This window comes from Equus caballus, chromosome 5, assembly GCF_041296265.1.
Source record: "Equus caballus isolate H_3958 breed thoroughbred chromosome 5, TB-T2T, whole genome shotgun sequence".
In the NCBI taxonomy this organism is placed as follows: Eukaryota; Metazoa; Chordata; class Mammalia; order Perissodactyla; family Equidae; genus Equus; species Equus caballus.
Genome location: NC_091688.1, coordinates 44146212 through 44170265, shown reverse-complemented (window position 1 = coordinate 44170265; position 24054 = coordinate 44146212). Strand labels below are relative to the sequence as shown.

At 42.7% G+C, this 24054-nt stretch overlaps 1 long non-coding RNA gene across 3 annotated transcripts in view; it reads left to right on the top strand.

Annotated features, from left to right (window-relative positions):
* Positions 1 to 24054, top strand: part of LOC102148896 (uncharacterized) — a 73250-nt gene that overhangs the window by 18337 nt on the left and 30859 nt on the right. Inside the window, exon 2 of one of the 3 annotated variants that reach the window (XR_011439203.1) lies at positions 19336 to 19426. The exons of 1 other annotated variant lie outside the window; for it this stretch is intronic. This is a non-coding gene — a long non-coding RNA (uncharacterized lncRNA). Of the gene's footprint in view, positions 1 to 19313; positions 19427 to 24054 lie in introns of all 3 variants that reach the window. One more of the 3 variants, XR_002808071.2, reaches the window with a different exon arrangement.

Here is a 24054-nt window from a genome sequence, read left to right as displayed (position 1 = left end):
GAAGATGGGCATGGATGTTAGCTCAGGGCCAGTCTTCCTCAGCAAAAAGAGGACAATTGGCAGCAGATGTTAGCTCAGGGCTAATCTTCCTCAAAAAAAAAAAAAAAAAAGGCAAAACTAATTTAAAATGGTAGAAGTCAAGATAGTGCCACCCTTGGGGAGGGGCTTATTGTTAAAGAGAAAGTACAAGGGAACGTACAAGGATGCTGGTAATGCCCCAATTCTTGGAATGGGCAGTAGTTACATGGATATATCCATTTGTATAAACCTACTGAGCTGCACCTAAGATTTATGTTATATTCTTAATGTCTTTTAGCTTATTTTGAAATGATAGGTTACAGTTTTGATCTGTTTTGTTTGTGGACCTGTCCTTCTGGCATGCTTTATTGCTTGCAGGGATATTATTCTGTTCCTTACTTTTTTTTAATTGTAATAACTGTGAGGATTCAACCTAATCCTTTTCTGCTGCTCAGTTTTATGTAAAAGTAGCTTTCCTGAACTTGCAGAATGAGGGAAGACAGCTTTTCTAACTTTGCAGAGCTCCCTCTGCTGTTTTGGGGTAATGTTACATTTCTGCTCTCTGACCCTGATCAGGACCTTTTTCTCCTGTCTCCTGTCCCTGTCCTGCTCAGTTTTGATTCCACGCCCTGCATTTTCCGTCCAGCATGGAGCCCTGTCCTGGAAGGAAGTCCTGAGAGTTCATAGTGGCCAGACTGCTCCAGCCCCTCAGTCCTTACTGGGGCCCCCTCACACTCACTCAATATTGAGAGAGCAAAATTCGTCCAGGTTCAGCTGTGCCTTCCGTACCTATCGCTGTTTTGGAGTTCTCCTGTCCCCGGGTCCGTCAGACACTACCCCTACTTCTTCCTATACTGATGCTGATACTGTGCGAGTTTTGTGACTGTTGATTTGTTCCCACTTGCTTATATTTTGGGGTTCATGGGGATACTTTATCATCTAGTTTTATCATAAATGTCCGTAAGGTTTTGGTTTTGCTGTCTAGTTGCTTCTTTATTTTTATGTGAGGATTCAGAGAGATTGAAAACCCACGCTGCTGTCAACACCACCTCCATCTTCCCAGAATCGCCTTTACTACAGGTGTGTATACTTTGCTGTATGTATGTTTTATATATATATATTTTTTCTTTTTTTTAATAGACTTTATTTTTTAGACCAGTTTTAGGTTCACAGAAAAATTGAGCAGAAAGTCAGAGAGTTCCCATATACCTCTTTGCCCCAAACAGTTTCCCCTATCATTAACGTCTTGCATTAGCATGGCACATTTGTTACAATTGATGAACCGGTAGCGGTACATTAACTAAAAGTCCATAGTTTACATTAGGGTTCACTCTTTATGTTGTATAGTTCTATGGGTTTTGACAAATGTGTAATGTCATGTATGTTATATTTCCATAAGAGTTAAAAAGAAGAACCACCCTCTGCTTAGAAGCAGCTTACTTGTTTCTGGTACTGAGACCTTAAGACATGGATTTACACGGGGGTTCTCATAGGGAGGATTCTCTATAATGCAGTGAATGACATCCTTATTGTAAAGAACACAAAAAGTCTCAGAGGGCTCCACCGTGTAATGTCTCTCAACATAAGCTGATGGCATGGAGGTTCAGTGAAAGAAATTCAAGGGGAACGGAGAAGACCCAGTAGAGGAGGCAAAACAATTTAGTAGAGGTATATAGCTTTCTGATTATATGGGCTAATTCAGAGAAAAACGTACTGTGACTTACGTATACTTCAGATAATACTACATAAAGGGGCCAGCCCAGTGGTGCAGTGATTAAGTGCGCACTTTCTGCTTTGGCGGTGCGAGGTTCACTGGTTCTGATCCTGGGTGCGGACATGGCAGCACTTGGCAAAAAGCCATGCTGTGGTAGGCGTCCCATGTATAAAATAGAGGAAGATGGGCATGGATGTTAGCTCAGGGCCAGTCTTCCTCAGCAAAAAGAGGAGGACTGAGAGTAGTTAGCTCAGGGCTAATCTTCCTAAAAAAAAAAAAATACTGCATAAAGATTTTCATAGATAGTGAGAAGCAACACCAATGTTATAGATCTGTTTGCTTATTAGACATTCTTCTCAAATGCATGCCATTTTTTGGCTTTTCAATTGCATGCATGCTTTTTGTTTTAATTTACAGAGAAACTGTAAATCTGGGTTTTTAAGCTGATATTCTGTATGAGGAGAGGTGGGCTTTAAGCAGGTTAATAGTCTGCTGATGACTTTGATGTCTTACCGGCTTGTGGAGAAATGCATTAGGAAAAACACCAGACTTGTGGCTTTTTATTACCCTCTTTTTGTGTCTTTGTGTGGAACTGTTTGCAGCTATATGTTCTGTAAAGTTTGTGGCTTTAATCCTTGCAATTAGGCTGTAGTAACTCTGCCTTCCATTTCTTAAAAAAAGTTTTCCTTCTATTACTTTTGAAATCCCTTATAATACCACTGAGTGCACACAAAAGGAACATCATGGAATTTGTTGACAATTTTGATCAATATGTTCTCACCAAAACTGTACATTAACCTGAAATAGCCAAAATAGTGTGTATTAGCTTCCTATTGCTGCTGTAACAAATTACCACAAACTTAGAGGCTTAAAATAACACAAATTTGTTATCTCATCATTTTGGAGATCAGAAGTTGGAAATGGGTCTCGTGGGTCTAAAATCAAAGTGTCAGCAGGGCTGGAGGTTTTAGAGGAGGGTCCATTTCCTTGCCTTTTCCAGACCCTGGGAGGTGCCCTCATTGCTTGGTTGGGGCCCCCAGCCAGCAATTGTGTCATTGCAAGTGCTGCTTTTTTTTTTTTTTTTTGAGAAAGATTAGCCCTGAGCTAACTACTGCCAGTCCTCCTCTTTTTGCTGAGGAAGACTGGCCCTGACCTAACATCCATGCCCATCTTCCTCTACTTTATATGTGGGACGCCTACTACAGCATGGCGTGCCAAGCAGTGCCATGTCCGCACCTGGGATCTGAACTGGCAAACCCTGGGCACCAAATCGAAATGTGCGGAGCGTACACACTTAACTGCTGCGCCACCAGGCTGGCCCCAATAGCTTTGTAGTATATATATATATACATATATGTATTTTTTTTTTTGGAGGAAGATTAGCCCTGAGCTAACTACTACCAATCCTCCCCTTTTTGCTGAGGAAGACTGGCCCTGAGATAACATCCATGTCCATCTTCCTTTACTTTATACATGGGACGCCTACCACAGCATGGCTTTTGCCAAGTGGTACCATGTCTGCACCTGGGAACTGAACCGGGGAACCCTGGACCACCAAGAAGTGGAACATGCACACTTAACCGCTGTGCCACCAGGCAGACCCCGCAACCCCTGCTTCTGTTATCATATCTCCTTTGACTCTTCTGCCTCCCTCTTCCACATTTAAGCACCCTTGTGATTACGTTGGGCCCTCCAGACAATCCAGAATAATCTCTTCATTTCAAGATCCTTAACTTGATTGCATTTGGCAAAGTCCATTTTGCCATGTGAGGTAACATGTTCACAGATTCCGGGGACTAAGATGTAGATTTGTGTGTGTGTGAGTGTGTGTGTGTGTGTGTGTGTGAGGAAAATTGGCCCTGAGTTAACATCTGTGCCAGGCTTCCTCTGTTTTGCATGTGGGATGCTACCACGGCATGGCTTGATGAGTGGTGTGTAGGTTCGTGCCTGGAACCTGAAATAGTGAACCCTGGGTCCCCAACATGGAGTACGTGAACCTAACCACCATGTCACTGGACCGGCCCCAAGACATGGGTATTATGGTCTACCTACCATAAACGTATTTAGAAAATTATCTATTTCTTCCATTTACTTTTATCTTGATTCTTCTGAATTTGTGGTCAGTAGATAAAATTTTTGGCTATTATAAACATCCTTTGAGTAATTAGGAAGATTTTATACATCTTTATTTCCTAATATACTTTCAGGCTAATTTCCTCAATAAGGTAATAAGTTATGTCTATCTCAATACCTAATAGTTTGTACCTTTAACTGATGACTACTGTCTTATTAGGGGCTTAGAAGAAATTCGAAACTTAGTGATAGATTGCTCTATTATTTAACCATTTTGGTTTCCAAATTGGATATGAAAGAGCCAACGGATACATAAAATGAGATCTTGGGGACTGCTTCCTCTTCTCTAAAAAGAGGGGTAAGACACTTCCCCCTCTTTCTCCAGTTCTTACATCCATGGTGGGAAACGTGCCTAGTGGACCATGAAGTATGTTTAATGATTCAAAGTAGCTCAGAAATTAGCACCAGGAATATCCGTCCTGGCTCTCCTTGAAACCTGGACTTGCTAGAGCCTGTCACCATCAAATGTTATGGAGTAGCAGAGGAGATAGCTTTAGGATTGTTGCTTTTTGAGTACTCTGCCAGGTAGTACTGTACAGCAGACACATTAAAAACAGCTGAAGAGTGGTATCTGCGTCCTCCCCTGAGTGGGATTAAGGTCAGAGGAAGCAGGTTCCAAGGCATAGGAATCTGCTGTGTAAAAAGTTTATAAGTGAATGCTCTGCCAAGTTTCTAGGGCTGCTGGAATAAAAGTACTATGAGTTGTAAGGATCGTCCTGGAAAATGAGTCACACTGAGGATAGCGCTTCTCACCGGGGAGCTGGCAGCTGCAAGAAGTGTGAGATCCACCTGTGGAATTTCTCACCCCAGAGCAGAAAGCACAGAGACTGCAACCGTCTTCAGCATGGAGGAACAGGCAGAGACAGAGGGAGTAAAGAACTTAAGACTTGTTTATATTTCCTTGGTTTCTGATACCACAAGGAATAGAGAACTCTTAACTATGTTTTTTCTCTTTGGAATGAGGTAATAAAAGCTACCACTTATTGAGGAGCACCAGGTACTAGATACTGAATGAAGCACTTTCTACCCATAATATCTCATTTAATTCTCACAGTGCCCTATAAGGTCTGTCTTGACATGTCCATTTTAAAGGTGAGGAAACAGCTCTGAGAGATTAATGAACTTTCTGAGGATCACGCAGTTAGTAAGTTATGGAGCAGGAATTCAAACCCAGTCTATCTTACAAGGTTCGTGCATTTTAATTAAATCACAGCACACTACACCACAAATCTTTTATAAATCATGGTGCAATCTCTCGTTTCTTTAATATGGGGAATGCCAAAGCATAATGTCAATATCATTCCCAGAAACATACACTTGTTGAAACCTGTTGTTACTCTCTCACTGCTGGACCCAGGTTTCTAAGTAAAGGTGAAGATTGGTCTGGTAAGTCACATGTAAAAGAAAAGGGGACAGCAAGTTGCCTTGCGGACCTGCAGGGGGCATCAGAGGCCCGCGGAACCTTGTGACTCACGCACCTTCTGCACGATTCAAAAGGAAGCCAGAGGGCATGGTGACCAGGGGTGTAGCTCTGCGTGGGGGATGTGGGGCAGGAATGAAACAGTGAAGCTACAGACAGAAAGGGGAGATGACTCACTTTCCTCCCTGCTATTTTCCTACCACATTTCTCTTCCTTTTCTTAAAACAATTTTTTTTAACTTTTGTATTGTCTTTCAGCTTTCTTCCTAATTCTGTCCACCAGAATTACATTTTTGTTTCCTACCTCATCTGAGCTGCTTTATTCCTTATAGTTCACTCTCCTCCCTACTCCTTTTTCCCTTCGTTTAGATTATTCCTCTTATTTTTAAGAACCTCAAATTTGTCTTAAAATGTACTCATGTAAAATTGTCTCTATACATGTAAATTAAAGGTAACATAACAGTAGTGCCGATATTGTAAAATAAGTAATTACTACCAAGAGAAGAGAGTGCTAATAGATGCTCCTGGTTTTTTGTTTTTTGGGGGGTTGGGCACTGAATTAAAATTAAATGGAATTGAAAGTAGTAGCAATACTTATACTTTAATTTGGAAAAAAGGGAAAGTTTAATGGAGATGCTTTGAATTGAGGTAAATTGAGATTGTGATTCCTTTTACTGTTTTAGAGAAAGTTTTTCGATGATCTAACTTCACATAACTGCTTCCTGCAATCTAAAAGAATTTATGAACTCGGGCAATCTCACACATGTACATTAAAGGTAGTAAGCATTAAATTTTATTTAGACTCACGGACTCATAGACTGTTAAAGTTGATTGAGACCTCAGAGAGCATCTAGTCACTCCTTTCTCTTCAGAGTGACTGAAAATCTCCTTGAGACCGAGGACAACGTTGTGTTCTTTGACTCCATACAGGCCAGCACAGACCCTGGTCAGTAACAGCTGCTCTGTAAATATTTGTCATCTAAATGAGAACACTCTTGGCCCAGAAAGATGACTGGTTCTCATAACTTCACACAGCAAGTCTGTCGTGGAGCCAGGCCTCACAGCAGGGTGTCCGGACCCTTGCTCACTGGTCCAGCTCGTCCGTGTTGAGTCACCGCAGTACTGGCTCCACACTCTCCATCTGCCCATCGAAACGTGAACCCGGTTGCAGGCTCTGTGTGTGGATTCTGAATTCTGCTTTTTTCATTCAATACTGTTTCGCATTTTCAGGTATATTGGTTCTCTATTGCTGCTGTAACAAATTAACACAAATTTAGCAGTTTAAACAACACAAATGTATTGTTATCTTATAGATCTGTCGATTAGAAGCCCGGCATGGGTCTCTCTGGGCTAAAATCAAGGTGTCGGCAGGGCTGTTTTACTTTCTGGAGACTCCATGGGATAATTTGTTTTTTCCCTTTCCAGCTTCTAGAGGTCACCCACATTCCTTGGCTCTTGGCCCCCTTCTTCCATCTTCAAAGCTAGCAACATTGAATGTCTCTGTACCTTTCTTTCATAACTATATCTTTCTCTGACTCTCCCCTCTTCTACCTCCCTCTTCCACTTCTGAGGACTCCTGTAACTATATTGGGCACACCTGGATAATTCCCAGCTTAAGGTCAGCTGTTTCAGTAACTTTAATTCCCCTTTGCCATGTTATCTAATATCTTCATAGGTTCTGGGGATTAGGACATGGACATCTTTGGCGGGGGGACATTATTCAGTCTGACACATCAGGTACCAACATAGTTGACATATCTAACATCTATGTGATTAATTAAAGAATTTGTTGTTTGCGTAATCTGGCAGTTAATGAATTCCCTTTTAATTATGGGCTCTGTGAGTATGGTCCTTCCATCACTTGTGGTCCAACATCCAGTTTTATAACAAATACTTTGTAATGCTCTTTGCTCTCCTGAAACAAAATTCATGGATAATATAACATCTATTCGCATATCTTAAAAAACCAATCTAATGCCCAAGCAGTCATGTAAAGGAGAAATAAAAGAGAAGTGATTTATAATAAAATGCTATCAACTCCAATAAGTAATTGCTCAGGCGTAGCTTCCTAGAAGACATAATGATGCAATAGGAATCTTGCAAGTACACATGGAATCACTGTGATTGCAATAGCCACAAATACTGGCTGATATAGGCATGTTGGTGACTCAGATTTGTTGTTAGTCATCTAATTTTGCAAAATGTGAACAATTCTTGAGAAGGCTCTGAACAATGTCAAGTTTAGCTTCCCTTGATTTCCTTGATAGTTACATTCATGGAAAATTCAGTAATATTCAAGCTGTGCAAAAAAAGCTTTGTATTTATATGTAAAATGGAATTGGGCTCCAGGTTCAGATAATCATAAACCAAGTTTTTACCTATATGGAGACTGAGAGGATACGTAAAGTTGTGTAGGACATGAGGCAATTCACCATTGCACTGACCTATGGACTGTACAACATGTAGTGTCTAACCCTAACCCTACCCACCGAGTGCCGGCAGCGCCTGCCAACCACTGTGATAACCAAAAAAGAACTCTTGTAAGTTTCCAGACACTTTCTAGAGATGACATCATCCTTGTTGAGAATCACTGGTCGACAGGGTCAGCATTTTTGAGTTACTTATGATTGTCATTGCGAAAGATGGTAATAATAAAGGTGGCGTTTGTTGAGTACTAATTATGTGCCATCCACTGGTCCTAACACTTAATCTGTTTTAACTCATTTAATCCTCACAATAACCCTACCCTACCCTATAGGGTCTATTATTATCCCCAATTTACAGATGGGGGAATTGACACTTATCTAGGTTAGGCAACTGATTCAAGAAAACAAAGCTAGTAAATAAAAAATTTGGAATGCAAACCTGACAGTCTGATGCCAGAGCCTGTGCACCATTGCACGCCACTACCTTGTGGTAGAAGCTGGTCAGTCTTGAATCAGTTCCCCACAAATACACAATGATTTTGTTAAAATTTAACAGTGTCTTAAGCTAATCGGACTAAGCCTGCTGCTGGGGGAATTGATCAAGACCAACTGACTCCCTTTCTAGCTGCCCTGCCCCGTTCTCACTTACACACACAAACACACTCCACACTCACACTCTTTCTTTCCCTGGCTCACTGAAAGAAATGATGATATCACAGTTGCTGCAGATCTGTGAACAGTGGTATTGGGGACTGGTGAAAATGAGTCAGGGACCATTCGTTGGAAAGATCATGTGTGTGTGTACTGTATTGTCACCACTGGTGTAGTAACTACGTTACAGTTGCTTGGTAACTATAACTGTTTTAAGTAATTTAAAAAAAATTGAAACTGGCTCTGGTAAAAGCCCATCCAGTTTTTTCCATCCCTTTTACAAACTCTAGTTCTCGCTACTATCATGGGAAAACAAAAATCCAATAGTCCTCCATGCTTTCCCTTTCCCCTTGCTCTTTGCTTATGTTTGGCATCGCTCATAACACTCTTTTTTGCCAGATTTTGCAAGCTCATACATTTGAATCCATGGCGCGGAATTGTTTCACAGTGGCTTCTTAAATTGCTGTTTTTAGATATTTGTTGGCAAAACTCTAGCTGTCCTTCACTAAAGGAGAAGAATTAAATAAATTTTGTATTTTGAGTGGTCAACATGTGACCACACTGAATTTGGATATATTAGTACCCCTAGTCTGAGGGATGGGCTCAATGGAATCCCAGGACGTTAGAGCTGAGGTGCCAATGGAGTCCCACCCCTCAGCTAGAGTGCATGGCTGCCCGCTTGCTGTGCGACCTTGGGTAAGTTACTCAAACTCTTCACGACTCAGTTTTCTCATCTGTAGATTGACATAGTACTAAGGCCCTAAATCATAGTGTTGTTGTAGGGGATGAAATGAGATGATGAGCATGTAAAAGTGGGGACAGTGGGCACCCAAGAGTAATCATGGAGCGTGATCTTACTATCACGAGTCTTCCAAGGTTGCCAGACCTTTGAAGGTCAGAAGCAAAGGTGCAGGGGTGCCGTTAGTGGCCAGAGGTTGTGAATTTGCAGCCTGTACGTGTTTGATCATCCACGCTGTCTTTTAAAAATGGTTTTGGTCAAATAGGATTTCTATAGCTTGCCTTTTCCCTTTTCTAATTCATCTAGACAAAGCCTAGTTTCAAAACACTCCAGGGTGCCTCATTTATCTCATTGGGGAAGTGGGGGGGAATATAAGAAATTATCAAAAAACTCTTAAAACATAATTAATGTAAATCCTTGATGTAACTAGACACTCCTGTCACTGAGTGGGGAGTGAGAGAAGTGGCTGTAACCAAGGGGCAGTTTGGAGGACTTCTGCCCCTCCTTCTCCTCATAAGTACCTCCCACAAAGACTCCCCCCAAGTAAATATGCAATCTAAGTAAGATAATATTTTTTGCTCTCACAAGTGAAGCTGTAAGATAAATACCTGTGTCCTCTCCCCCAGATTGTTATTCCTAGACACCTTCCTTTTAGAAATTTCTAAGGGAACGTGGGGAGGTTGATGGCAGTCTACACAGCTCTTTTTTTTGTAAATTAAAACAATGGAGACAGTCCAGTTCCTCAGAACTGGCCGTTCTTGCATTAGTGGACTCATAGCAAACAAGGTGGCTTTATGGTTTGTTTTTCTGAACTCCATCTGACTCAACTTTTGAATTTGATCCAGGTGCTTCATTGGGACTATGATCAGAATTACTTTAAAAAAGTGATTGTGCTTGACTTCACCCTGTTAGGGGCCCAACATTTCTGGTGAGGCCCCTTTGTAAATATGGTACAAAACTGAACATGATCAAAATAGAGGCAAATTAGATAAATAAGGCTTTTTGTATAGTGACATACAAGCTAGCAAGCAAACTGACAGCTCCCACATACCATATTTCAGAGGGTAGGCTGAGCTCAGGTGGACATACAGTAAGCTCAAGTGAATGGCGAATTCCTTACCCACGAATTAGTTTCTTTGATCCTCACTACAACCTGAGGAGGTGGGAACTGTTACTGAGTAAGGAAACTGAGGGACAGAGAAGTAAAGTAACTTGCCCAGTCTCACAGCTAGTAAACAGCAGAGGTGGGGGGTGAGCCCAGGGGGTCCAGCTGCAGGATCTGCCCACTGATGATGAGACTAATTTCTGGCAATCGCATCTTGCTGACCTCTCCGAGGCAGGCCCAACATGGTGACAAGGCCTAGCACACTTGTTTATTGTGGCACAACAATTTTGCATCGTGACACAGCATAATGCTGTGAGCCCAGAGAAACTTCATGTTACCGTTAATGACCCGAATTAGACCTAAGAAAATTGCTAGCCAACAGTGACAGAATACTTAAATCACTAAAAAAGTGCCTAAAAAAGTGGTTAAATTTAATTCTTGGTTTGCTTTTGAATTTAAGTTCAACCAAACCTCCACTCTTACATGTGTGTTCAATGCATGTGGTCATTGCCTCCTTTTGCATCTTGAGTCTCACCGGCTCTGGACCCAGAGTTAATAGCCCTGCAAAGTTCAAGCAATTCAAGCAGCTGATGGGGAATCCTGGCAAAGGAGGACGTTTCTGTGGGGCATAAGGCTGTCCTGGGTGTCCTTGATGGCCCTCTGTCGGTAGGACAGGTTCTGTGAATTGTGTTTCCAGTAATGGTGGTCGACTTGTGCTGATCCACCCCCAGCAGAGCTCCCCTTGTGAGGAGGGGTGGGATTTGTGAGATGCTTGGCCACAGAGGGCAGAATCTGTGGCTGTGAAAGTGGGTGAGGCTACCAGATGTGAGGTGGAATTTGGGTCGATTGGCACCAAACACAGAACCGTCTCTGTTGTATCTGTGAGTGGAGCATATCCGTTCTAGTGGCCAGATCTCTGCTACACCACTTCTTTGGTTTTTGCTTACTTAGTAGTTAATGTCAAGTTAGAAATCCATCCTGTTTTAGTCTTTTTTTTTTTAATTAAATTTTTTTTTTTTTTGAGGAAGATTAGCCCTGAGCTAACTACTGCCAATCCTCCTCTTTTTTGCTGAGGAAGCCTGGCCCTGAGCTAACATCCATGCCCATCTTCCTCTACTTTATATGTGGGACACCTGTCAAGCGGTGCCATGTCTGCACCCAGGATTCAAACTGGCAAACCCCGGGCTGCTGAGAGGCAGAACGTGCGAACTTAACCGCTGCGCCACCGGGCAGGCCCCCATCCTGTTTTAGTCTTTAAAGCCTTGATATAATTTAACTTTAGTGGCTAAAAGCAAACAAAAATCCCAACCAAACAACTTGTGAAGATCTTCCTCTCCTATAACCTGAGGTAAGCAGATACAGCAGTTAAGAGTGTAGGTCCTTGGAATCAGACAGTCTGAGTTTGAATCCCGGCTCTGTTACTTACCAGTTGCGTAATCCTAAACTCTGGGCATCTCAGTTTCTTCATCAGTGAAATGGGAATAATAATAAGTGATGCCGTAAGGATTAAGGGTGCCTCATAGTAAGATTTCAGTAATTATCATTATCTCTATTTCCCTTCGTCCTCAGGTAGTTCAGTGCTGTCTGTAACTAAACTCACAGCAAAGACATATACTGAAGAGTAAGCTGTTAACAAAAAGTTAATTGTGCTATTTTGGACCTCCCTCTTTTCTATTTCCTTCTTGTACTCTTGTGTGCCAAATGGCCTCTTCCTGTGATTAATGTTTCAAATTCATAACTAGTCAAACAGATACCAACAAAAAAAGCTGTAGCACTTAGTCTAACCACACCTAAGTGAGGGCAGATGCTGGGCTGTTGCCATGGTGATGGAGAGTATTTTGTCAAACACTTGGCCTGGGGGACAGATGATGACTCACACTCAAGGCTGGGTGGGGAGAGGGCAACTGCTTTCAATTAAAAACGCCAGACCAATAGTTGAGTTGGGAAACTCCCCCGGTTCCCGCAGTAAATCAGACATGTTTCTGGGGGTTTGGAGGTACACTTGGTTTATTTGTTGTGTGGACAGTTTCTCCTATTTCCTTCTTCTGGGTAGAGGGAACTACTGATACCCTTTTGCTCTTCCATGTATATCAAGAAACTGAAACTTAGTTCTGATAAAAATAAGATCTGTCTTCCTGTGAAGTCTTGACACAACCAAACCTTACAGAAGACTTTTTATGAGCCGCTGCTTCTCTCCTTCCCTGTCTCTTTGCACATATTCATTGCTTGGTAAGTAAGGTGTGCCGAAACGTATTATTCAGCATTTTCTTTTTAGTGGGAGTGAAGCACACAGGAAGACATTTTTCAATAGAAGTGTTTCAACAACTATAGGCATTGTAATTTCAGGATGGAAAATCTGTACCAGATGTCACTCCTCTGGAATTTACTAGCTGGTTGAAGTCAGTAAATCTGCATCAAGCAAGCTGAGAAGCAGAGTTACATGCTGTCTCCTGATAGGGTGTGCCATAAACCTCAAGTGGTTAGTTTGGATTAATATTGCTCAACTATCGTTGACTACCCGCAGCGTGTGGAGCAGGCGCAGAACTTAGACATGCCTTCTGGGAGTGACATGCTATAGAAGTCAACCTCTCAATCACCTCATACTGAGCTGTTGTCACGCCCAGGGCACCATGCTAGGCCATAGCTGGGCTACAAATACTCTAAAACACACCTCTTGCCTTCTAAGAGTTTCTAATCTAGGTGAGAGAAGCCGAAAAAAAAAAAAAGGAAAAATTAACTAGCAGTAATATGATGCGCAAGATAATATAAAATGAATAGCATCAACAATGGGCAATACCTGTGTGGAGAGAGAAATCCTCACGGGCTGTGGTGAAGGAAGGTAGGATTTGAGCTGAACCTTGAAGGATGAGTAGAAAAGAGGGAGAAGCCATTCAGGAAGGGGAAAAGACAAGAGCAGCAGTGCAGGTCAGGTCTCAGCACTGGATCTTGGTCTAGGTAGGGATGTTAGACAGGCCACAGGAGGGTTAGAAACTGGGGATAAGACAGGCATTGGTGTGGGGCTGCTATTAACATATACTGGGGGTCAGTAGGGCAAAGCCTAGTGACTGTGGAGTGAAACAAAACCAGGAGAGCTATGTGGAATCCAAGGGCGCCCATTTAAAAACTTGTAAGTTATGTCCCTGCCAAGCAAGGAAAAGATGAGAAGAATACAGAATTTGGTCAACTCAAATCATGCAGTAAAGTGCCACAGTGTACAACATAATTCCATTAGGCATGAAGGCGCTGATGAATTGGCATTATGACATTACAGTGACTTGAGAGCCAAATGGAAAGTCTTATTAATCAGAAGAAAAATTAAAAAGAAAAATAAAATATACTGACTCTACAGGCAGTTTAAAAATATTTAAGGGCATTTAATTAATTTGTGGAGGTGTTCCTTAAAAGTGATTGTTGAATTTTGCTTGATTAATAACTGGAATATGAAGGTTTATGCTAAAAATATGGGGCTTTTAAATTTAACTTTAATAAACCAAATATTCATCTTACAAATCAAAGCATCTGCAAATAGTCTTTCCTGTGCACAATCACCACTTTTGAGGGCACCAACAACCCCGCGTTAGCGTGGGGCGGGTCTCGGTAGCCGACTTTCAGGGGAGGAAGACCACGGCTGCTGCTGAAAGGCAGAGACCTCTGTAGGCCAAGTGCACTGTGGAGGGCGCCCAAGGCAGGCCGACAGTGGTTCAGGCAGGCAGGTGGCGAGCAGCAGGGAGAGGGCTGTCAATCCTTGGGACCAGGGTTTGGGGCAGGACTTTAGTCCCTGGAGGCATGGAGAGGACAAAGAGACATTGACAGCGTGGACCTAGGGCAGGAAATGGAATCACATGTCAGAGATTCTAAGTGGCAAAAGGTTCTCTCTCGCAAGATAAACAAGCACAGGGAAAAAGACAATTTCTTTTAGAGAATTCTTGGAGATCCACTGAAATATTTTGCTTTTACTTTGCATCTAATAAAGCCTGTACTAACCAGGAATAAACCGGGTGTTGGTCTGTTTGTTATATTGGATGTTAATTATCACGAATTAAGCAGAATTCAGCGTGTGCTGAGAGCAGGCCAAAATTCAGAGCTCCGGTATAAAGCACAATAGAATAGGAGAGCTTTTAAAAAATAATGCTGATTTGAGCCTCACCCCAGATCAACTGAATCAGAATCTCCAGGGTGGGGGCCTGGCATCAGTGTTTTTTAAAAATTCCCCCTCCCCCCACCTCCGTGATTCTACGCACATCCAGGGCTGAGAACCAACAGTGTGGTGGAAACCAAGTCCTGAGCTGGGAACTGAAAGGCCAGGTTTAGAGTCCCAGCTCTGAAATAGATCACTGTGGGTTCTCAGGGAAGTCATTTTAACTCTCTGGGCATCTGTTTCCTTCACCAAATAAGATTGGACTAGATGACCTCAAGGCCTCTAGCTTGCTCCTACATTCTGTGATTCACAGAGGAGAAACTGCCTTCTTTACGAGCTCAGACACCGACCCGCCCACGACCAAAGCCAATGGCACACTCATTCCGGAGGAATTTCACACAGGAAAGATGCTAGCAGTCACTCCAGAGAGACAGGCAGGGACTTTCATAGCCGGTCAGGAAAACGAGTGAGAAAACAAACAATAGCAACAACAGAAGTAGGCTCGCTCCCCTCAGCTTGCCTGTATACTTGTTTCTAAAGTGAGCTTGAACCGACGGAGAATAATTAACTCTCAGGTGGAGGCTTACGTCTTGTACTAGTTTTCTATTGCCGTCGTAACAAATTAACACAAATTTATCTGCTTAAACAACACAAACGTACTATCTCCCGTTACTGTTCTGTAGGTCAGAAGTCTGACATGGTCTCACAGGGCTAACATCCGGGCACCCACAGGCTGTGTTCCTTTCTAGAGGCTCTTGGGGAGGACCTGTTTCCTTGCCCATCTGGGTTGTTGGCAAAATTTAGTTCCTTGCTGTTGTAGGACTGTGATCCCCAATTCCTTGCTGGCTGTCAGAGAGGGCTATCTTTTTTTAAAAAAACGTTTTTTAAACTACAACATTGCCCCTTTTATTTTTTAATTTTGCTTATTTATTTTTTTTTTGAGGAATATTAACCCTGAGCTAACTGCTGCCAATCCTCCTCTTTTATTTATTTATTTATTTTTCCTGAGGAAGCCTGGCCCTGAGCTAACATCCGTGCCCATCTTCCTCTACTTTGTATGTGGGACGCCTACCACAGCATGGCTTGACAAGTGGTGCCATGTCTGCACCTGGGATCTGAACTGGCGAACCCCAGGCCTCCGAAGTGGAACGTGTGAACTTAACCGCTGTGCCACTGGGCCGGCCCGGCCCCCCAGAGAGGGCTGTTCTATAGACCACCTACATTCCTTGACTCATGGCCCACTTCCTCCACCCTCCAAGCCAGCCATGGTAGTTTGAATCCCCCTCACCCTTCCAGTCTCTCCTTCTCCCCTCTCTTCTCTCTAACTCAACGAGGAAAGTTTCTCTGCTTTTAAGGACTGATGTGATATCAGATGGGCCCCACAGATAATCCAGGATAATCTCCTTAATTTTGAGGTCCTTAACTTTCGTCACATCTGCAGACTCTCTTTTGCCAGGTAAGGTAATGTATTCAGAGGATCCAAGGGTGAGGATGAAGACATGGCAGTGAGGGTGTGGAAGGCGTTATTCTGTCTGCCCCTGCCTCAGGGTAAAGATTTTTTTTAAAGATAAGAAACAAGAGTGGGAGCTTGTGGTGCAGGGTATGTGTTAGGTTTATCTTCAGAATCATTGCATATTGGTCCTGGAGGGGATGAAAATATTTATCTGACATAGATGGTTTCCCAGTGTAGGTAGATGGGAATCCCAGACACTGAGAATGCTTCATCTTGCCTTTCTTTTTAGTTCAGGGATAAGAAAATAGCATGTCTGGGCTGGCCTGGTGGCGCAGCGGTTAAGTGTGCACATTCTGTTTCGGCGGCCTGGGGTTCACTGGTTTGGATCTCAAGTGCAGACATGGCACTGTTTGGCAAGCCATGCTGTGGTAGGCATCCCACATAGAAAGTAGAGGAAGATGGGCACAGATGTTAGCTCAGGGCCAGTCTTCCTCAGCAAAAAGAGGAAGATTGGCAGCAGATGTTAGCTCAGGGCTCATCTTCCTCAAAAAAACAAACAAACAAACAAAAAGAAAATAGCATGTCTAATTCTCTTAGTGTATGTTCTTTGAGAGCAGGTGTCAGTGGCTGAAAACACCCTCCCTTCTCAGCAGAGCTTTTCATTCCTGTCCCGTGGAACTCTCTGCTTTTCTAGGGATCCTTTAGAATGAAAGTCTGGCCCTGTTGGTCATGCTTAATTTGCATCCAGCTCATCTTCTTCAGCACTAACAACATCAGGGAATGGAATTTGGGGCATTAACAAAAGTGCATGAAAGAAAACACTGTAGCCTCAAAAATATGGAGATACTTTCTATTTTTCAGATCCTCCATCTAGTTAGGATCTGAACTCCAGGTAGACGGCTTTGAACTCTTAGTATAGGAATGGTGAAGATGCATTTACTCTGTAAGTGTTTATTGGGTACCCACTGTGTGCAAGATATGATCAGTCCAACGATCTCTGAGAGGAAGAGGCAGGGTGGTGTTCTAATCAAAAACGGTCTTTGAGCCAACTCCGTGTTCTTACGAAAGGGCTGGCCTTGTTGATTTGGAGTTTGTGCACCGCCCACAATTGTTTAATGATAGACAGGAACCCAAGTCTCCCTGGAGTTATATCCCTTTAGTCAATTAATTATTCAAAAGATTACTTCCACTTTATTGCAGGAGGAAAAAAGATACTGTCCTTTGACTTCTTCTTAGCTTTCTTAGGAACGACATTTTTTTCTGGCATGCTCTGGCAGAAAAAGGAAACAGATTTTGTTTTGAAGAGGATGGAAGTATTGCATTCCAGGGCTTTCCACTCTGGTGGTTGATTCTGATAAGCAGAATTTGGGAAATGTTGCTGGAAAAAAATGACTTTTTCTAATCTTCCATTAAAATGTTGTGCATGACTTTTCTCTATATTAATTTAACAGAATCTTTGATTTGAGCAGTTTTCCTTCATGGAGGGAAACATTTCAGTTCTGGATATTGCAGTGTGCTAAAGTGGAAAGAGCACAGACGAGAGAGAGGAATGGGCCTGGATCCAAACCCCGCCCTACCACTCCTTGGTTATGTCTTATTTTCTGGGTCACTTAACCTCCCTAATGTTTCAGTTTCCAGAAATGAGATAATATCCACCTGTATCAGTCAGGGTTCTTAGTTTACAACAACAGAAACCAACTACACATTTAATTGCATACTTAAGCAGAAAAGGAATTTACTGAAAGCATATTGGATGGCTGACAGAATCTTGAGAAAGGAAAATGCGTAGGAACAAGCAAGGCCAGGCAGCTGCCAGGACCAAAGTGGAAATATGTTACGAAGCCGGTCTGGTGGAGATAGTAATGCCTGCTGGCTGATGCTGCTGGCATGGGACACTGGATGCTAGTTGGCACCACTAGCTCACAGAAACTCAGGATTGCTGCCCTCCTGCCCTGCCTGCAGATATGGCGCATTGTCTGTGGTCTCTGCTCTTTAGCGTCACCAACTTCCCATTTAATGTTCGGGGTAAGGTGTGTCTTCTTGGAGAACTTAGGTCATCTGCTATTCCCTAGCAGTGAAGGAGTCTGGGAAAACAAGTATTTCAGCTTTTATAGTGAGAGATGGGCTCTTCCCATCAACAAAACTCTTAAGACTGGAAAATCTCCATACATAGGAAGGAGATTCAGATGCCAGGTAGCCAAAAAAACAAACCAAAACTACTACGATTCATCCCTTTGGTGATCCAAAATCGACCTACCTCCTTTTTTCTATATTTACACCCAAAAGAAAAAAATTCTCCCATACAACCTAATGCAACTGTACCTCGTATAATTTAAAATGCTCTCCCCTTACCCCAAGGGGCATACATCAGTCTCATCAGTTATTGTGTTCATCTCCACATTCAGGATCTCTCGATGGTGTCCATTTCTTCTTCAGTTCTGACATGATCCCATATCAATGTTTGATAATATATAGACTGTGTGGTAAAGTTAATTATCACCAGCATATCCTATATAAAATAGAGACAGAAAATTAGTTTATATATGTATTTATACATATGGCATAGCAAGAAAGAGAACATGGATAGATGCTATATTCCATGCCTTTGCATCAGGTTACAAGGCCAAAGGAAGTATTTCTGACTCCCTCCTTCATTCCCCATTTTACATCCTTGGCTGAACTGATGTTCTTCATACGGTGGTACGACCCAAACCTCCACTCCTGGGAGATCTAAGTCCTTGGCAATCTTGTCCATATATCTTTTCATTCTTGCCACTGGACATCTCAGTACTAGGAGTTACTTCAAGGTTCTCCTGGATCCAGCCATTCTCTTCCCATCCTCGTTGTGTGTCAGCATCACTATTTCATCTTGATATTCAGGATCAGTCATCTCAAACAATACTGTAACGAGCACTGTAACAAAGCCTGTCTCACCAGTGGCATCAGGAGTCTGACCTTGTAATTGGCTCTTCAGGGCATGCTGAGATCTACGCTAGCGAACAGCTCAGAGATAATGAGTGTCTGTGTAGGTGGAGTAGATGAACGTAGTGCTTCCCTCAAGTTTCAGGATCATCAGGGGAGCCGGAACAGTCTCACTGGGCAGGGAGGGAGTGGCTGCTTTAGTTGGTGAGGAGGGTCAGTGAAAGTGAGGTTTTTGAGCACTCGGAGTTGGCCAAATGCTGGCGTATTTCCCAATTCTAGTCCTTGGGGTTAAGTTCTTTCCACTCTACTCTAAATCGCTCACAAAAGATCGCGCAAGGCTGTGGAATGAACATACAATTGGATGACCCACAGATTCAAAGTTTTTGTTGTTTTCTGACTGTCTCAGTTTTGCAGCCATGAGAGATAAGAGTTTTGTCTTTATTTTTTTTTAACGTTTTTTTTATTGTGGAAAAATACATAAGAGAGCTTTATTTTTTAAGTTACATAAAGTTTTGGATTTCTGTCCTTGTTATGAGGGTAAAACGTAAGACTCTGAGCTTACGTTGTCTGTCTTTATTCTGTCCGGTGACATTAGACGAAACCACTCCTCTCCACAGTCCTTGAACACCCCATGCTGTTCACGTTGCTGGATGACTGCTTTGTCCCTCAGATCTTCCCTTCGGCGGCTTCTTTATTCCACGGACACAGGTAAGAATTTAATTAGCAGAGATTCTTCATGGTGCCCGCTTCTCTGGGTTGCTGGCTTCTGATTCGAGTCTGGATCAGTCTATCTGATAGGTGGCCTAGGCTTCCTGCCAACTTCCTAGTGGTAAGGAAGTCTTGGTAAGTGAGAACATGGCTTTCCAGCCATTATAGAGGGAGGCAGACTGTCTCCAACAGGACTCATATGATGGGAAATTCCTCAAATGTATATAGGGAGTTCAGATGTGGACAGCCTAAAACCTACCCAGGGTGTACTGCCTTTCCTTATGAGGTTGTTAGGGATATTAAAAAAGATGATGTATAAATAGCATCTAACATAGTAACTGGTACATATTCCATCTCAGTGTCATTTCCTACTGTCTTCTTGGTTAATAAAATTGGCAGGACTGAACCATGAAAGATGGGATTGTGAATATATAGTTAAACTCAAGCATTGAAATTATGACATATGATTTAGATCAAAGTTAAATAGTCAGGCTAGGAAAGGTTATGTTAAGTTGTTGTCTTCTGATACTTAGAAAACTTCTATTTTTGGTATAAGCATTGACATTTTAATTGAGAAGAACTGTGAATATTTGACTTTTTTCCCCCTAAAAATTTCTTTAATGAAACAAATTTACCTATGTTTATCTGGTTCTAGTTATAAAAAGGAGATTAAAAAAATTAAACAAAAATAAATAAGTAAATAATGATATTCAAGTGAAAAAAAAATTAAAATTTGAATCCATCTTCATCCATAGAAAGTTGGTTAGCCTGGGCATAAATTCTCTGTTGTGTTGATTTCTCATTGGACAGGAACTTACTCCTGCTTGTGTTCCATCTGGGTGTCTGAGTTAGTTCTTCATATTTGCTTTAAACCTGCATGAATATGTATAAAAGGATCAGCGTGGGGCCAGCCCAGTGGCATAGTGGTTAAGTTCGCACGTTCCGCTTCAGCAGCCCAGGGTTCACCAGTTCAGATCCCGGGTGTGGACCTATGCACCACTTGTCAAGCCGCACTGTGGTAGGCATCCCACATATAAAATAGAGGAAGATGGGCACAGATATTAACTCAGGGCCAATCTTCCTCAGCAAAAAAATAGGAGGATTGGTGGCAGATGTTAGCTCAGAGCTAATCTTCCTCAAAAAAAAAAAAAAGATCAGCAGAAATGAGAAAATACTGTTTTGACTCCTCAGCTTCAGCTGAATCTCAAATCAGAATGAAATCGTTCACGAATTTTCCAGTCACAAGCTAGAAACATGGGATTCCTTCACATGTGTATACTTGCATTAATTCATTCATCAAACATTTATTGAGTTCCCAGTACACATTGGATATTATGTCAGGCTCTGAAAACACAGCAATGAAAAGACTTGGTCCTTGACTTTGAGGAGTTCACAGTCTAATAGTTTAATAGGTAAGACAGATGTATAAACAAGTAATTGTAGTGTGGTGTGATACTCAATGTAGGTACAAAGAAAAGTGATGGCTCAGAAGAGAAAATGATTAACTGTGGTTGGGAGGATGGGTAGATTCGAAGAAGGCTTCACAGAGGAAGAGAGACTTGAGCTGAATCTTGAAGGATAAAACAAGTGTTGCCCTGGAGAAGGGGAGAAGGCATTTTGGACAGAGACATGGCATATGCACAAGCGTGAAGGCATGAAGTAGCCTGATGCTTTGGGGATCACCTGGTAGTTCGGTGCACAGAGTGAGAGAGGGAGGGGCAGGAGGTGAGGTTGGAGGGGTAGGCTGAAGCCGGAGCTTGGTGGGCCTTTTATGCCTCGCAGAGGAATGTACACTTCATCCTAAAGGTACTAGGGAGCATTGATGTGCTTTAAATGGGGCAGATTTGAATTTAGAGCAATTACAGTCATGCACCGCATAGCAGTGTTTTGGTCAATGATGGACAGAATATTCGATGGTGGTCCCATAAGATAAGTACCATATAGCCTAAGTGTGTAGCAGGCTATATCAACTAGGTTTGTGGAAGTGCACTCTATGATGTTTGCCCAGTGATGAAATCGCCTGACGACAAATTCCTCAGAACGTATCCCCGTCATTAAGTGTCGCATGACTGTATTCTGAAAGCAAACTGTACGATCGGTTAGAAGTGGAGGTGAGGGTGGAACAGAGTGGAATTGGAAGCAGGGAAACCAACAAGGGCAGGGAATATTGCAGTGGTCCCTGTGAGAGAGGCTAGCAATGTCCGTGTTTGTCTCCCTTTGATATGATGAAAGTATTGTAACTGTACCAATAAGGAAGCCCACTTCTTATCAGATCACTTCGGTTTCCTAAAATAAAATAATACTTCTGGCAGGGTTTCAGAGGTAACTAGCTGACTTCTCAAGATCTCTGTTCCCTTGCATGGTGTGGAGAATTGTTAACAAGGAGATGCCCAGCCAGAACCTACATTAGCACGCCCCCCGACCCCAGACCTCACAGCCTGGGGGCGCCGTGTGACTACTTCTCAGCAGAGGAGTGTAAATGGAACGGACGCGTTTACTTCAGGGCTAAGGTGGTTTGGTATCCGGCGTGAGCTCCTTCACCCTCTCTGTCTTCCCTCTTTCCCTCTTCCGCCTTGCTGACTGGAAGTCCCTGGGTCATCACTTGAAGGAGAGCCGCCAGATCAAATTGGACTTTACTGTGCTATTTGATTCAGCAGTTAACTTACTCTGATACAGGCTGTCTGTTCTGTTGCCAAATTACAGGCATTTTATTCTTAGACTTTGAGGCCTTGCTGCTAAAATTTCAAGGCTAACTCTAAATCAGTTCGTGAATTATGAATTATTTTGAAGGTGACACTATGCATAGACCTATGTAGTTTGTGTCCTATTTATTGGAAGATATTTTCTCGATTTCTGCATTGGAGGTTGGTCCATGTTGTGTCCCAGAGAGTGACTCAGGTGGGAACCAGAAGGAAGTTGGACCTTATCATCTCGTGCGGCTTCTCTGAACTGTGTCCTGGCAGTTTGATTAAGTAATGCTGTAACTCGTCTGGAGCACTGTTTCGGTGCTTCTTTTCTTTTCATTTTCACAAATGTTTTTTGGCACCTACTGTATGCCAGTATTCATAAAGTTCTACTTTGTGCCTGAAACTGTGCTAGATGATTCTGCTGCAACAAAAAACAAGAAAGAGATGGTCCCTGTTCTCCTGAAACTTACAGAATACAGGTGGAAATAGAGAACTAAGAAACTTCTACAAAATGATATGATAAGTGCTATGTTTGGGGAAGAACAGGATGCCTTAAGAGCAGATAGAAGGAACTCAAAATCTGAACTTGGGAATTCAGGAAGGTTTTCTGGAAGAAGTGACATTTAGGCAGATATATCAGGGTTGAATAGGAGTTAGTTAGAAGAAGAGTAGGAGACAGAGTGTTCTAGGAGGAAAAGGATAGTATGTGCAAAGGCCTAGAAGAGAGAGAGCAAGAAAGGAGCTGAAAGAGTTTCCATGCGCCATGAGAACAGAGTGCAAACTGGGAAGTAGCAAAGCCTAGTGTCGGAAAAGGAAGCGGGAGCCCAATCATGAGGGGAGTTGTAGACCATGTAAGGGGACTGTCTTAGGTTGGGGTAGCCCCAAAGCAGAAACTGAGGCAGGCATTTGTGTGGAAGTAGTTTCTTTGGAAGGTGGTTCCAGGAAGCGTGGTGAAGGAAGGGGGAATTAAGACAGAGGAGGGAAGAAAGCCCATAAAGGGCTTTGTTAGTCAGCGGGGTACTGCTCTGCACAGCTGAAGCTCAGTGCCACTGGAGACCCCTGAGAGACCCTGTACGCCATGCCTCTGAGTTGTCACATTGGTCCAGGCAATGAGGGGCATTTATCCACCACTCTTGTCCCTCACTGGTTGGAGATTGCTCCTGGGGGCCTGCCCCAGCTCTTCAGAGAACGCCTCCAGGCAGGCTGGGAGACACAGAAGCCCATTGCACGTGTGGGAATAGTCAGTAGGTGATACCCAGGTTGGGCCAAGGGGATGTAGGCAAGGCACTCACAGCATCTCCCAAGTGTTTAAACTTTGTCCTAAGAACAAATGAAACCTATTGCAGGGTTTTCAAGAATGCGTGGTAGAAAGCTCACTTTGGCTGAATGGCGAGGGTGGATTGGAGTGCGGCAAAACTGGAGTAGACAGATGAGTTGAGTTATTCAATAAAATTTCCTTTCTCCTTGAATAAGCCTGGGTGAATTTTGTTGTTTGAAACTAAGAACCTGGGGCCGGCCTGGTGGCCGAGTAGTTAAGTTCGCATGTTCCGCTTCGGCGGCCCAGGGTTTCCCCAATTCAAATCCTGGCTGTGGACATGGCACCACTCATCAAGCCATGCTGAGGCGGCGTCCCTCATGCCACAACTAGAAGGACCCACAACTAAAAAAACCACAAAAACACACAACTATGTACCCCAGGGCTTTGGGGAGAAGAAGGAAAAATAAAAAAAATCTTAAAAAAAAAGCAAAAAAAACTAAGAACCCTGAGAAGGTCAGCTATTTTATTTGTGGGGTGGGGTATAGTGGGGGAAGATAATCAGCATAGTTTTTTTTAATAGATTTTATTTTTTAGAATATTTTTAGGTTCACAGCAAAATTGAGTGGAAAGTACAGAGATTTCCCATATACCCCTGTTGCCACACATGCACAGCCTCCCCCCTT